General features: G+C 49.0%; 1 pseudogene across 1 annotated transcript in view; it reads left to right on the top strand.

Annotated features, from left to right (window-relative positions):
* Positions 1 to 1,201: 1,201 nt before the first annotated feature.
* The window catches only part of LOC307058452 (epithelial cell adhesion molecule-like), a 33,749-nt pseudogene continuing 20,414 nt past the window's right edge, over positions 1,202 to 14,536 (top strand). The window contains exons 1-2 of the transcript in view: positions 1,202 to 2,363; positions 7,507 to 7,668. The product of the transcript in view is annotated as an epithelial cell adhesion molecule-like (transcript). The remainder of the gene's footprint in view (positions 2,364 to 7,506; positions 7,669 to 14,536) is intronic.

Genomic DNA, 14,536 nt, shown 5'->3' with positions numbered 1-14,536 from the left:
GCCTGGCATCTTGATGTGCTTCTCCCTGACAGGGCCGCATTCTCATGGTTGCCCTACACAAAGGTCACCAGCAGAGCAGCGCCCCTCCACTGCCACTGGCACCCAACCTGGGACCCAGCAGAGCCCCACCCAGCACACCTTTGTTGGGGAGCACAGGGAAGGTGGGAACCGTTGCTGATAGTGTTTGGTTTTCACTCTCCCAATACAGATTAATTTCTTACACTATTCTGTAGGACATATTGGAGTTCACTCTGAAGTCCGAGGCTTCACAGCCCTCGTTTTCAGTGCTGTCCTAGCATAATTCTTACTCTCCTTTGTCTTAAGAGCATACTGGTTTGGACAGTAAATTATAGTCACTCCACTCAGAAGATGCACGACACAGATGAGACAATGCCACCAGTAGGACAGTCAGTCCCTGCTGGGATTTCCTCATGGTTCCCAGTACAGACGTGCCATGCTAAAGCTCATCTGTGTGCATGAGTCCGGTGCTGACTTAACAGTTCCCTCTTTAAACATTTAGCAGTAACGGCAGTTCACTTGAGAAGACATGTGAGAATGTCAGTTCTAAAAAAAGGTGCTGCCTGCCACCTGGGCGTGTGCGTTCCCAGAAGTGAAATCATCTGCAGCATTTAAGTAGTGGCAGAGGGCAGTGATTAGGCACTCATGAGCTTGTATGAGGAGGGAGGCAGCTCTCTCACTTCTCCCCACACCTGCGAGCAGTGCAGGATAAGGGGCGGCTGGTGCACATGCTTCAAAGAGAACCAGGGAAACGCTGAAGACCGTCCTCCACCAAGGGCAGAGGAAACAATCACAGAGTGAAGATGCAGCCCCCTGAATGGGGGAAAATGTTTGCAGATCGTATATCTGTTAGGGGTTAATTTCCAAAATGTGTAAGGAACTCCTGCAACTCAACGGCAAAAAAACTAATAACCTGATTTTAAAAAGGGGAAAGGACTTGAGTAGACATTTCTGTAAAGAAGACATGAAAAAGGCCAACTGGTATATGAAAAAGTGCTGAAGGTCGCTAGGCATCAGAGAAATGCAAATCAAAACCACAATGAGATAGCACCTCACACCTGTCTGGATGCCTATTATCAAAAAAAGCAAAAGACAACAAGTGTTGGCAAGGATGTGAAGACATTGAAACCCTTAGACACTGTTGGTGGGAATGGAAAATGGTGCCACTGCTATGGAAAACAGTATGGAGATTCCTCAAGAAATTAAAAGCGAGGTCGGGCAGAGCTGCTGCGTGCTGGAAGAGCGCAGTCCGGCAGCCAGCTCACACCCACACCAACTGCCTGGCCCCAGGGCACCTTGCCGCCATCCTCCTGATGCGGACCTGCGTGGCCCAGGCCTTGCGCTGTGGGGCCGGCCATGGCCTCCCGGGGCCCTACTCTGTCCGCACGTCCTCGCGAGAGCCCCCAGCCCGCCTCGCGCCCCTCTCGCCCTTGTCCTCGCGTGCGCGGCAAGGCGCCCTCGGCCCCGGGTCCTTGCGTTTGGGATGCTGCTTGCCGCGGTGGCCATGGCCCAGGAAAGGTGTGCATGTGTGAAAACTACAAACTGACCATGGGGTCGGTGCCAGTGTACATCCGTTGCTGCACAACATTCTGTCATTTGCACAAAACTGGCTACCAAATGTTTGGTGATGAAGGCAGAAATGACTCTCTCAAAGCCTGGGAGAGGAGGCAAACCAGAGGACGCTATCCAGAATAATGACGGGCTCTATGATCCCGAGCATGACAAGGGGTTTTTTAAAGCCAAGCAGTGCAATGGCACATCCACGTGCTGGTGTGTGGACACTGCTGGGTGAGAAGAACTGATAAGGACAGTGAAATATCCTTCTCTGAGCCAGTGAGGACCTACTGGATTGTTGGTGAACTAAAACACAAACGAGAAACCTTATGAGGATCAAAGTTTGTACACTGCACTCAAGGAGGTAATCATAAGTCGTTATCAACTGGATCCAAAATATATCACAGATATTCTGTATGAGAATGATGTTATCACTGTTGATCTGGTACAAAATTTTCAGAAAATTCAGAATGACGTGGACATAGATGACATGGCTTATTATTTTGAAAAAGATGTTAAAGGTGAATCCTTGTTCCAGTCCAAAAGGATGGGCCTGAAAGTAAATGGGGAACTACTGGATCTGGATCCTGGTTGAACTTCAATTTACTATGTTGATGAAAAACCACCTGAATTGTCAGTGCAGGGTCTACAAGCTGGAATTATCTCTGTCATTGTGGTTGTGGCAATAGCAGTTACTGCTGGAATCATGCTGGTTGTTTCCAGAAAGAAAAGAACAAAGTATGAGAAAGCTGAGATAAAGGACATGGGTGAGATGCATTGGGAACTCAAGTGTATAGCACTATAATTTGAAGAGTAACTACAAAAAGGGAAATTAACAAGCAGACTCAGATTACAAACATATGAGCATGGGGCAAAGAGAAGATCTTTGAAGACCACTACTGTGCTAGTTAAACATCATATATTTGTAATAGTTAAACCTGTAATCAAAATATAAGCTGTTTGAAATTGACTTTACCAATCTTAAAATTTGACCACAAGTGTCATATATATGCAGATCTGATATAAAACCCAAACCCAAAATTTGGACTGTATAGTTTGAATTATTTACCCCTAACATTGAAGGGTATGCATTAAATATGCTTCCACAGTAGTCTGAATGACTATTGTCTCATCCATTTGTGATTAAATAGCTGCCTTTCTCTTTACTTTGAGTTTTATACATAAAAACTTTTTTATGAACTATGAAATAAACATTTAAAAAATGAGTTTCCTAAAAAAAAAAGAAATTAAAAATGAAACTGCCACAAGATCTAGCAATTCCACTTCTGGATATTTATCCAAAAGAATCAAAACCAGGATATCAAAGAGATATTTGTACATTCATGTTCATGGAGGCACTATTCCCAGTAGCCAAAAGGTGGAAGAACCCAGATGTCACAGGGAGTTTTCCCCGTCAGAACCAGTCAATGAATTAATACTCTGCTAACCCAGGGCTCTTCTCCCCTAGGGCTTTTCTCCATAGATTATACTGACTTTCTAGATAGGAGTTGCTTGATAACAGATTAGAGGTCTTCTGTTCATGCCCTTTCTAAGGGAAGCATTGGCTAAGTTCTGAGGATAAAAACCAACATTCATGTTCATCAACAGGGGCTGTTTAAATACCATGTGGTCACAGCAAGACAGTAAAAACTGCAGCCTGGGGACTTCCAAAGTGTTATTGATGATCTTTGGCTTCCTGTTGGAAGTATTGTACTTCATACCTTGAAAATATAATCTGGTCTTTCTCATCAATTGAGGGTTAAAGAAATGGCAAATTACGATTCGCTGGGTCCGTGGACATTCCCCATTCACTTGGCTGCCCTGCATCTACACCCTTTTCACACAGTTGGGGCTTATCTCCTGATCAAGCATCACCTGCCTCCACCACAGAGATTGCCGAGGCCATGTCTCTCTTCTTCACTTCACCCAGGAAGACCCTGTGCCACGGCAGGCACGTGTGACTGGCCACCACCAGCCTGTCAGTGGCAGAACCAGGATGAGAATCTAGTTTTCAGGCCCCCTTCATCTCCTGTATTGTGTTATTTTGAGATGATCACTGGTGCAGTTAATCAGAAGAAGTCCTGAATTTAAAAAAATCTATTATGGGTATCTTTGAGAAGATTTAGGGTAAGACTAAAAAATCAGTAAAGCACAGTTCTGGATTCATTTTTTAAGAAGTCTTCAAGGATATTTCGTTAACATGACAAAATATGTCTGTCGCAACCCTAAAACTAATATAGAATTGGTTATTACTTGTAGGTTATATAACTGGAAAATCCAAGACAAGAACCCAAGCCCAAAACCAAACAATAAGAGAATTCAGTAGGACATCAGGGTACCAAGTTATAATGCAACAATCAATAGCTTTCACGTTTCAAACACGATAAATAACTAATTGGAAGAAATCCTATTTGACAACACAAAACTTTAAAAAATGAGAAATAAGCTTAAGGAATTGACAAAATGTATACAAGGGATGTTTTAAAAATACTCTTAAGGGATACAAAAGACACTTCAACAAACGGAAAGTTGTACTGTGTCTTGGGTAGGAAGACCCAACGTCTGTGTGCATATGGCCCAAGTCTCCCTGGCAGGACTAAGGTACTTATTTCCTGAGCTTCTGGGAGTGTTGCCTGATGCTTCTGTCCTCAGAAATTGCCCTTGGCCTAAGGGAGCTGCCTCACCCAAGAGTAGCCCTCTCCCTGAGGACAACTCCTTGTCTGCGAGTGGCTAATACAAGGTACAAGGGCTGTGCCCCACTTGCCTCAGTTGAGCATGTCTATAAAGGGCCATCCCAGCTTCAGAGCTCCCTGTGGGTTGGCTGAGGTCTCTGCCTCAATTCAGCTCCCTTTGTCCAGTTCTGTTCCTTTCATCTGAGAGAAGTCCATCACCCTCTCAAAGATGTTGATCCCAAGAGTGCACCCTAAAATTTTTTCTGCATGCAAATCTTCATCTCAGAATGTTTCCTGGGAAACCTGGCTTACAGCAACATCATAAGATGTCATTTCTCCATAACTTAATTTATAAAAAAGTAATTCCAATAACTATAATTTTTGAGACTAGATTAATGAAGGATGGTAGGCAAGAATTGTCCTATAACAGACATTAAAAACTTAAAGCTTTTATGATTGAATTAGACCGTGGAATATATCAGTAGAACATAAGGGAAAATCCAGAAGTGTATCCACATTCTTACAGGAACTTAGTATAGAAAAAGTGGCATCTCAAATTAGTGGGAAAAATAGATTGTTCAATAAATGGTGCGTTATACATTAGTTTTCTCTTGCTGCAGAACAGCTCATCCCCAAAGTTTGTGTCCTAACACCACAATACACATGTGTCATCTTGCAGTTTCTGTGGGTCAGGAATTCGCCAGTGACTTAGCTGAGTAGTTCTGGCTTAGCGTCTCCTCTGAGGCTCAGTCCAGCTCTTGGCTGGGGCTTCAGCTGAAGGCTGGGGCTGGAGGATCTGCTTCCATGGTGCTCACTCACATGTCTGCATGTTGATTGCTAGCTGTTGGCCCGAGGTCTCAGTTTCTCCCCATGTGACTTCTCCACGGGACTGCTTGAATGTCCTCACTACATAGCAACTGGTGTCCCCAGAACAGTGACCCAAGAGAGAGCTAGGCAGAAGCTGCAGCCTCCTTCATGACCTGGTTTCAGAAGCCACACGCCATCACTTCTGCCACATTCTTTTAATTACTGATAGAAGTGAGTCACTAAATCTGACCTGCACTCAAGGCAAGAGGAATTAGCCTCCACCCTTTGAAGGGAGGAGGGTCAAAGAATTTGAAGCAACCACAGTGGGGAAAATGGGTCAACAGCTGTAAAACAGTTGACTCCAAGATAAATTCTAAATGGATTACAAATCTAGAGGCAAAAATAAAACCCTTGAGCAGTAGAAGAATCAGTGGGAGAGTTGTTTTCTGGTTTGAAGCTGAAAGGCCTAAGAACATAAAACCCAGAAGCCATAAAATTAAAGATGAATAAATCTGACTCCTTATGGTGCTTTTGCCATGCAGAAATTTGGTTTATATATAGTCAAAAGATAAAGTGGGAAAAAACACTTGCTAATAACATCCCAAAGGGTTAATTTTCATGGTATATGAAGAGTGTCCACAAATTGATATAAAGACCCATGACAACAGAAAAGTGAGAAAAGGGTGAGGAACTAAAGAAGGCACATAAAATAGGAAAATATGCTCAACTTTACTTATGACAACAAATGCAAGTAGAACTATTTTGCGATTCCATTTTTTAACCTCTAAAGTTAGCACAGATTTGAAAGTTTGATAACTGCTCCATTGGCTAAAGTAGGGAAGGGGGGCCCCACCTGCAGTCTGAAAACTGATGCAACTATGGAGGTCAAGCTAGTAATACTTATTAAAATTCTAAGTCATACTCCTTGACCAAAGAATTCTACTTCTAGGAGTCATAGTTTATTTATTGTATAAACATCCATCAGTAGAATGAATAACGTATAGTATTGAGTACCCCCGCACTGCAAACACGCACACGGAGTTCCTTCTATGCTGGTGAGAAAATCACACCACAGTATATTAGGAAAAGGGGAAGAAAAGGTGCGCATCAGTATAAATTGACCATTTTTCGTAGTGGGGTGTGTGAAGGATATTTATGACTGCTAAGAGTGTGAACCCTTAGGGCTTCCCTGGTGGTGCAGTGGTTGAGAATCTGCCTGCTAATTCAGGGGACACGGGTTCGAGCCCTGGTCTGGGAAGATCCCACATGCCGTGGAGCAACTAGGCCCGTGAGCCACAATTACTGAGCCTGCACGTCTGGAGCCTGTGCTCCGCAACGAGAGAGGCCACGACAGTGAGAGGTCCGCACACCGTGATGAAGAGTGGCCTCCGCTTGCCACAACTAGAGAAAGCCCTTGCACAGAAACAAAGACCCAACACAGCCAAAAATAAAAAAAAAGAAGGCTCAACATTTAAAACAGGAAGTGTGAACCCTTAGATATGTATTCATTTACAAAGTCAGCTTGATTTTAGTAAGAATGAGAAGTGTCCCTGTCCACTTCAACATGTGTAAATCACCAGTCATGTCCTATGTCACCTTTATTTCTGGACAAGTAGATTGTTATAAGAATTATTTCTATTTAAGAGACATTACCCCTCCCTTTTGAGGCCTACACAGCTCACTCCAGACTGAAGGTTCGATTAAGAGATGTGTTCATATCTGTATCTCTAGTGCTCAGACATTGCTGCAATGCCAGATGCAGCAGTGGGCTCCATAGAAACCAGTTAGATGGCATCTGCAGGGAGCAGGTGCTCCTGAACAAAAGAAAGGGCAGAGAATGAAGGCACAGTGACCCAGACAAACAGGTGGCTCCTGAATTGTGCTTGGGGAGTTTGCATCAGCCGTCGCACCGCGCCCCTGACAAAGCCCCAGCCGGTGCTGCTGCCCACCCAGGCCTGGCTCCTGGAAGCTTGGGACGTGTGTGCAGACCGCACAGATGCTGGGCCGGGAGCCATGCTTCTCTCCCTCGTTTTCCTGGCAAGGCTGTGACGGAGCCCAAGTCAGTACAAAGAGAGACCCAAGACTCAATAGAAAATGGCAACGGATGAGGGAAATTTGCGGATTTAGCAAATAAAAATGGCCCTAATGCCAAGGCTGGTCTTATGGTGTACCTTGAGCTACCTTTCCAGTTGTCAGTGTACTGCCTCGGCTGTGAATACACCTTCAGTACTTGCTCTGTGATAAAAGTGGGCTTCCTTCAAGTGTTTCCCCGTTAACGTGAGCACAGTGTTAACTCTCAGCAGAGGGTGCTAGAGGCACATTGCAGGAGGAAGATGCCTTTCAGCTGTTCCTGGGTGGTCTGGTCAGCTGGGCTGTGAGGACCTCTGGTAGGGCTGGCCCCTGTCCATGGCCTCACCCACGGTCCTTCTGTGACCTGGCAGCCTCCGCCGGACAGTACCTCTCTACATGGAACCAGAGCTTCTGAGTGCCATCCCCGTGCCAGCCAACACCCGTGCACACCTACACATGGTCACTGCTTCCCGCCCTCCCCCTGCACCCTGGAGGGTGGCCTACTCCTTGCTCAGCAGCAGATCCGACTGGAGGCATGGGCCCTCAGGTAACAGGACAGCTCCCAAGGCTGGCTGGGCGGGGCACGGGGAGTTGCACCCCAGGCACAGGGTCCAGGGCTCACCAAAGAATCCTGCAGCCCTGGAGAGATGCAGGACACAGTGATTGATTCCCAGGGCACACCCCAGTGGTAGCCAGTCCAAGACGTGAGCCTCTCAGTGGCAAGAGATACAGACGAATGGCAGAGCAGCCTCATGCTTTGGGACCACAGTTGATCCTAGAACAGCACACGGGTTAGGAGCACCAGCCTTCCAGCTGTCAAAAATCCACATATAACTACAGTCAGCCTCAAATATCAACAGGTCCTTAGTATCTGCGATTCCGCATTTACCAATTCAACCAACCTCAGATGATGTAGTGCTGTAGTATTTACTATTGAAAAAAATCCACGTATAAGTGGACCCCGTGCGGTTCAAACCCATGTTGTTCAAGGGCCAACTGTACATAAAGGGCCTGGACTTTAAGCAAGAAAAATTAATAAACAATAAAAATAGTAAAACAAGCATCCATATTCCACACAGAGATTTTAGTTACCTGTAAGGTCGGATCTTAACAAACGGTGTCGCGAAACAGAGGAAAGCTTCAAGTGAGCTTTGTTAGGGGGCGCTCCTGGGTGAGGTTCACTGGTCCGAGAGAAAGGGGCCAGAGAAGTCGCACCCGGGCAAGGGTTGGGCAAGATTTTATAGGGGAAGAAGGGAAAGGGGTGTGGTGAATCTGGGAGGGCGCAGGGAATTCCTTATCTGGTGGTCTCTTCGGGTATCGTGGCACTATCTGGTGCCGGTTATATCAGTCTTGGGACCGCTAGTCCCGTCCCTCGAAAGGCGGGAAGGCTGGGCCGGGTGAAGGGTCCCCAGGTCAGCTCCTGGAACTGGGTGGTCCGGAAAGTCTCCAGGTCAGTTTCTGGAACTGGGTGGTCTGGAGAGTTTCGGTCTGATGCAACCTGTGACTCTGATTGCGTTCCCCTGCCTCGGGCCAATTGGCCTTACATCCCGACATCTTTGGTGTAATGGGGCGGCGTTCTGATCTCTGGCTACTTCATGCTGAATGGGGGCGTCGAAAGGGGAGTCGGGCGACCAGAGGTCCGAGGCTTAGGGGAGACCAGTGGGGGGTTCTGTAGGAAGCAAGGTGTAAGGACCGAGGAGCATTTGGTTTGTGGCCACCCGAGAGACTTCCTCCATGCGCCTGCGAAGGAACCTAAAAAAACGGGGAAAACATGAGCAAGATACAGATGAGAATTAAGGGGCCTAAGATTGGTGTTAGCCAGGTATAGAGGGTGGCTCGCCACCAATCGGGAATTGGGGAGGCGGACTGTTGGCGTTTGCGTTGGAGTTCTCCTCTTAAGCGGTGGAGGGCGTTTACAGAAGCATTCCTCCTGTAGGAAGAGGCAGGTACCTCCTTTGTCAGCCGTCAGGAGATCCAGGGCTCGTCGATTCTGGAGAGCGACTCGGGCTATGGAGGTGATTTGGCGCTGGAGAGAGGAGATGGAGGCGGCGGAGCCTTCAATGGCTAGCTGGAGTTTATGTTCTAAGTCGCGGGATGTTGAAACACTATGTGTTAGAGCTCCCCCCCGCCCCCCGAGGCCTGCAGCGACCAGGGAGGAGGCGAGAGAGATGCCTGCGACCAGAGGAAGAAAGATAGCTCTTTTCTGTCGGGTAAAGGGCGGCGTGATTAGCAAGGAAAATTCGGCTTGGCTATACAGTGTGAGTTGTGGGACGAGAGTGATGGGGATACATGGGAAGGGGGAGGAAGAATTGATCACTTTTGTGAGGGAAGCATTGCACCACAAAGACATGCCTGGTGGTGCTTCAATTGATGTGTTTACCGTGAGGGATGGGTTGCAGAGAAACCCAGTATCAGCTAGATTTGGGCGGCTGCCGTAACAGATGGTGAGATTTTTTGAATCAAGGAATATGGGGACTTTTAGCAGGGAAAAAGGTAGGTTTTGGGAGGTGTAGGAAGTAGAATTGAAGGGCTGGTCGAGTGGGACAGCAGCCAAGGGTGGCTGGCCAAGCGAGGCACATAGAAAGCAGTCAGAGATGTTACCTATTTCTGTGTGGTTGAGTATCTGTAGTGTTTGTTTGGTCAGTTCGGCTGCAGCTGCTAGGGCCCGAAGGCATGGTTGCCATCCCTGAATGGTTGGGTCTAGCTGTTTGGAGAGGTAAGCCACGGGGCGGTAGGAAGGCCCTACAGGCTGGCAAGGAGTCCAGTGGCTATTCCAGCCCGTTCATCCACAAAAATGTGAAAAGGTCGGTTTGGGTTGGGCAGAGAAAGGGGAGGAAAAGATATCAGAGCGTTACGGAGGGTGAGAAAGGCCTGTCGAACGGCGGAAGGAGAGGTGAGGGGTCCTTGAGGGGTTTCTTTAGCGGCTAGATATAAGGGTTTAGCGAGGAGAGCAAAGTTAGGGATCCAGTGTCGGAAAAATCCTATCAGGCCCAAAAAGGAGAGAATTTGTTCCGCTGTTTCCAGAGGCTGGAGTTCACGGATAATCCGGGTGCAATCGGCTGTTAGACCTTTGGTGGTGGGGGTAAGGTGGAGCCCCAGGTATGTTACAGAAGATACAGATAACTGAGCCTTGTCTGGGGAGACCCGATAACCGCGAGAGCCAAGGTAATTGAGGAGAGCTGCAGTATGTTGTCTTGAGAGGCTGAGAGATGGGCTACAAAGGAGGAGGTCATGTACATATTGAAGGAGTGTGCTGGGGGTACGGGAGCAGGAAGTGAGGTCCTGTGCCAGCGCCTGACCGAAGAGGTGAGGACTGTTGCGGAAGTCCTGGGGAAGAACTGTCCAGGTGAGCTGACTGTGGAAGTATGAGTATCCGGATCCGTCCAGGTAAAGGCGAAGAGGAAATAGGAGTCGGGATGTAGGGGGATAGTGAAAAAGGCATCTTTGAGATCTAGAACCGTAAAGTGGGTTGTGGATGGGGGGATATGGGAGAGCAAGGTGTATGGGTTTGGTACTACTGGGTGGAGAGGAATTATGGCCTCATTGATTAGTCGGAGGTCCTGGACCAGGCGATAATCCTCAGAGGCCTTGTGGACAGGCAGGATGGGGGTGTTGCAGGGAGGGTCAGTGGGGATAAGGAGTCCCTGGCTTAGGAGTCTGGTGATAATAGGTCGTAGGCCCCTAAGGTGAGTCTCAGAAATGGGAAATTGGGGCCTTGATGGAAATTTGGAGGGGTCCTTTAGGCGGATGAGGATGGGGGAATGGTGTGTTGCTATTATGGGCTTAGAAGTATCCCAGACTTGGGGATTGATTGGGTTCGGTGTGATTGGAAGACGGGGATAGGAGGGGGAGGGTTCTAGAGACAGGCCGAGAAGAGGAAGCAGGAGTTGGGAGGAGGGGACCTTAGGGTCAAGTCTAACCAGCTGGAGGGAGGCCCCTAAGTGGAAAAGGACATCTCGGCCTAGCAAGGGAACTGGGCAGGATGGTATGGCTAAGAAGGAATGAGTAAAAGGGAGTCCTTCGATATGACATGGGAGTGGACCGGTCTGGAGTGGGAAGGGTGGTTTGCCATCAGTACCCGTGACCGAGATCTGGGAAGGAGAAACTGGCCCGGAATAAGTAGGCAGGACCGAATAGGTAGCCCCCGTGTTCACCAGAAATGAGATGGACTTACCCGCTACCTGTAGCGTTACCCTGGGCTCGGCGATGGTGATGGGGACCTTCGAGTCCGGGTGCCGTCAGTCGTCAGCCAATCCCAGCAGTTCAAGTGGTAATGCCGTTGGGTCGGCCTGCCCCCCGCGTGGAGACGCTGAGGGAGGGCCAGTCGTAGGGCAGTCGCTCTTCCAGTGGCCCGTTAGCCCGCAGCTGGGACAGGGCTTAGAAGGAAGTCGGGGATTGGGACATTGGTGAGCCCAGTGGCCTTCTTTTCCGCATTTGAAGCAGGCCCCCGGCGGGGTTGCCTTTTGCAGACCCCGTGGATGCTGTGATCCATGGGAGATGGCCGGTCTTAGGGCGGCTACAAGAGCTTGGGTTTGGAGGGCCACCTTCTGGTGCATCCGAGCCTGTCGGCTGGATTCTGCTAAATCCTCACGGCCATTGTAGACTTTAAAGGCCATCTTTACCAGATCTCGAATAGGGGTTTGAGGGCTGTCTTCTGCCCATTTTAATTTCTTTCGGATGTCTGGGGCTGATTGGGTGATAAAATGGGTGGCTAGGACCGCTGCCCTTGCCGGGGTGTCGGGATCCAGCCGGGTGTAGAGAGTTAAGGCCTCTGTAAGGCGATTGAGAAAGATAGCTGGATTTTCGTTAGGTTCTTGGGTTATCTCTTTTAGTTTTTCAAAATTGACTACCTTATGAGCGGCAGCCTGCATGCCAGCCAGGAGGCATTGGATCATGAGGTCGCGTTTACGACGGCCATCTTGGCCATCCTGATAAGTCCAGCCTGGATCGGTGCCAGGTACGGCAGTCGCTCCGACAGGCATGGAGTTGTCGGTAAGGTGAACCTGATCTGCATGGTTTCGGGCAGCAGTTTGAATTCTTTCTCTCTCGTCAGGGGTCAGAGTAGAAGATAGGATCACAAAGATATCGTGCCAGGTTAGATCGTAAGCTTGAGAGAGGTAGCGAAATTCTTTGATGTAGCGGGAAGAGACGGCAGAAAAGGAGCCTAATCGCTTTTCTATTTGAGGGACATCTTGGAGGGAAAAGGGAACATGAACTCTAACTAATCCTTCCGCTCCTTCTACCTCCCTCAGAGGGCAGAGGAGATTTGGATCTTGGGAGTCGTGAGAGCGTGTATGTGCACTAATTGGCGAAGCAAGGGGCGTGGGAGGAGAAAGCGCTGAGGGAGGCGGGGGAGCAGTTGGATGGGCTGGAGCGGGTTCGGGAGGAGGAGGGAGCGCTTCAGGGTAGGGTGGAGGCTGGAGAGGAGCTCTGGAGGGGGGAGAGGCGAGAGATTCGGGTGGGTCGGCTAGTGGAGAGGGGTCATCGTCAAAGGAAATTAGGGGCTTGGATGTAGGAGATGTCTGTCTGGCAAGAAGGATCTGGGAAGTGGAGCAATCGACGCAGAGGGAGGGGCGGGAGCATAAATACCAGAAGGCTTGACCATAGGGGACCTCGGACCATTTGCCCGTCCTGCGGCAGTAATCATCTAGATCACGGAGGATGTTAAAATCGAGTCCCTTCAGGAGGCCATTTGGATTGATTGTCTAGAGGATATTGTGGCCAGGCCACAGTGGAATAGAAAATAAGCCGTTGGCGACGGAGATCTTGGGAGAAACCGAGGGCTGTAAAATTGGCTAGGGGACACTCCAGGGGCGTCTTAGAATCTGGTTTCGATTGTGAAGTTCCCATGACCCCCAGTCTGTCCCTGAGTGAATGGAGAGGGAGAGAGGCGTCCCTGGTCTCAGTCTCCAATTCACGGCGGGTCGGAGAGCGGTCAGGCGATTGGGACATCTCCACAGTTGCCCGAGGCCCGGAGAGCAGCCGCGATTAGGGACAGGGAGTCCGGCGGGTAGGGACTCTGGAGTTCAGAGGGAACAAGGTAGGGGGACATACCCCGTTTTCTGCCGGATTGGGTGGATGAGTAGAGGTTCCCTGGTTGTCTCCTGGGGGAGGGGAGGAGCGGCCCGCGCGGTAACCTGCGGGGCTTTGTACCCCTCCCGGGTTTCGGCACCAAATGTAAGGTCGGATCTTAACAAATGGCATCGCGAAACAGAGGAAAGCTTCAAGTGAGCTTTATTAGGGGGCGCTCCCGGGCGAGCTTCACTGGTCCGAGAGAAAGGGGCCAGAGAAGTCGCCCCCGGGCGAGGGCTGGGCAAGATTTTATAGGGGAAGAAGGGAAAGGGGTGTGGTGAATCTGGGAGGGCGCAGGGAATTCCTTAGCTGGTGGTCTCTTCGGGTGTCGTGGCACTATCTGGTGCCGGTTACATCAGTCTTGGGACCGCTAGTCCCGTCCCTCGAAAGGCGGGAAGGCTGGGCCGGGTGAAAGGTCCCCAGTTCAGTTTCTGGAACTGGGTGGTCCGGAGAGTTTCGGTCTGATGCAACCTGTGAATCTGATTGCGTTCCCCTGCCTCAGGCCAGTTGGCCTTACGTTACCCAGATTCAATAAATGTTAGTATTATACCATAGTTGTTTCAGATATTTTAAATATGTATGTTCTATTAATGTAGGGTATAGTTTGTGTATTGATAATTCATATGAACTGTACAAGGAGAGTGACTTCCTGCAACTTGTCTCCCTCAGCATCATGCTTAAGGTTGTGTCACATTGTCCAACATAGAACAAGTTCATGCATTTGAATTGCTATGACAGGTTCGCTTCAATGACTCTCCCACAATTTATTTATCCATTCCCCTACTGGCAGTCAGATTTTTTCCAGTTTTTCACTATTCCCGAGTGAAGTAACATCCTCGTATGCAGGGAACGTTCTTACATGCTTTCTCACAGACAAATGAAAGAGTTTCTTTATGGCTTGCATGCAAGTGCCACAGTTGGAGTTCTCTGGGCACAGACTCTGGGATGGAGGTGAGCGTGCAGGGCATTCACTGGGATGTGCCCTCAGGATCAGTCCTTGTAGGGGAGGGAGGGAAGCAGGGTTGGGCAGAGGGACAGGGGGACTTAAAGGCAGTCCCCACAAAGGTTCAGCAAAAACGGCTATGCCCTAAAGTTGGTAGTATTTTTACAAAGAGACCACACTTCTGAAGTTAGAGGATTCTCACTCAGTAAAGTCTGTTGAATTGAGCCTATCTGAGCCACTTGAGCAGACTCCGAGGCATATGCTTCTTCCTCCCTTGCCCTCACCCCGATGGAGGATGCCACCTTCTCCTAAGAGAATGGGGGCGAGTCTGTTTCAGTTTCTCCAGCACCAAGTAGATTCCCCTCTAGAATTTTAATTGCTCCCTCAGGGTTGAGCAGCA

The sequence above is a fragment of the Hyperoodon ampullatus genome, assembly GCF_949752795.1.
Source record: "Hyperoodon ampullatus genome assembly, chromosome: 9".
Lineage (NCBI taxonomy): Eukaryota > Metazoa > Chordata > Mammalia > Artiodactyla > Ziphiidae > Hyperoodon > Hyperoodon ampullatus.
The sequence above is the reverse complement of the archived record's forward strand: the minus strand, read 5'-3'. Positions and strand labels throughout refer to the sequence as shown.